Source organism: Anopheles ziemanni (genome assembly GCF_943734765.1).
Source record: "Anopheles ziemanni chromosome X unlocalized genomic scaffold, idAnoZiCoDA_A2_x.2 X_unloc_39, whole genome shotgun sequence".
In the NCBI taxonomy this organism is placed as follows: domain Eukaryota; kingdom Metazoa; phylum Arthropoda; class Insecta; order Diptera; family Culicidae; genus Anopheles; species Anopheles ziemanni.
In genome coordinates, this window is record NW_026689806.1 from 206,128 (window position 1) to 207,500 (window position 1,373).

At 50.5% G+C, this 1,373-nt stretch overlaps 1 non-coding gene across 1 annotated transcript; it reads left to right on the plus strand.

The window, feature by feature from the left end:
• Positions 1-693: 693 nt before the first annotated feature.
• Positions 694-848, plus strand: LOC131292188 (5.8S ribosomal RNA). Its single transcript, XR_009189878.1, has one exon. It is a non-coding gene; the product is annotated as a 5.8S ribosomal RNA (ribosomal RNA).
• The last annotated feature ends 525 nt before the right edge of the window (positions 849-1,373 follow it).

Genomic DNA, 1,373 nt, shown 5'->3' on the forward strand with positions numbered 1-1,373 from the left:
CTCTAAGCGGCGGCTTGACTCCTCCCTACGGGGAACGGGTTTACGCGCACAGCGGCGGCTTACGCACTATGGCAGTCATGGATGCCTTACGTTTCTATGAAAAGTGTGTTCCTCCCCTGGTCCACGCTGCTTCGGCAGTCCTGGGTAAGATAGTTAGTTCTAGCTTGCCCTATGTGGAAGAGGACACGTAGACTTACTGTGGTGTGAAGTATAAAGTTCAGTTCTCCCCTGGTCCACGCCGCTTCGGCCGTCCTGGGTAAAATGGATTCATCCAGCTTGCCCTATGTGGAATGAGGACACTTTATGCTTCGTCTCTAAGCGGCGGCTTGCTCCTCCCTACGGGGAACGGGTATACGCGCACAGCGGCGGCTTACGTTATGGCAGTCATGGATGCCTTACGTTTCCATGAAAAGTGTGTTCCTCCCCTGGTCCACGCTGCTTCGGCAGTCCTGGGTAAGATAGTTAGTTCTAGCTTGCCCTATGTGGAAGAGGACACGTAGACTTACTGTGGTGTGAAGTATAAGGTTCAGTTCTCCCCTGGTCCACGCCGCTTCGGCCGTCCTGGGTAAAATGGATTCATCCAGCTTGCCCTATGTGGAATGAGGACACTTTATGCTTCGTCTCTAAGCGGCGGCTTGCTCCTCCCTACGGGGAACGGGTATACGCGCACAGCGGCGGCTTACGCAAGTTAGTCACCCTCGGCAGTGGATCACTCGGCTCATGGATCGATGAAGACCGCAGCTAACTGCGCGTCATAATGTGAACTGCAGGACACATGAACATTGATAAGTTGAACGCATATTGCACGTCGTGGGAACCTACCATGATGTACAGATGACTGAGCGCTTATATTTGAGAAATGTATCGCATACATTTAACTACGCCGTGACACCCGTCACGAGACGTGCACCATGATGTTAACTAGGGTCGCGACGACCCGCTAGCATTAAAGAACCCGTGGTTTACAATATACTGGCATTGGAATTCGAAGTATTTAGAGCGTCCGTGTTCCCGCGTGAGGCGGAAGTACGAGGAGAAGGCGTGCTTGTGGTGTCTGTGGTGGTGTTTACTGATGTCTAGCTTCAGCTTATTTATTTATTTAAATAGAAGCGAAGATGTCAAAGTAGCGTCGAAGCAGCAGCGAATAGCACAAATGATTCAAGTATGGAAGTTGACCAAAGGAACACAAACAAACTAGCGTATGGGCAATGGAAGGTATCAGTGAGTTAAACCACACGCGGGCTAACAGCCCGTTAACCGAGTCCAACGGTACATATTGGACATTGAAACAAAGTAGTCGCAAGCCAGATGTGACGATAACAACCGCAAGGTACATAAGCCTCAGTTCATGTGTGACAACCCCCTGAATTTAA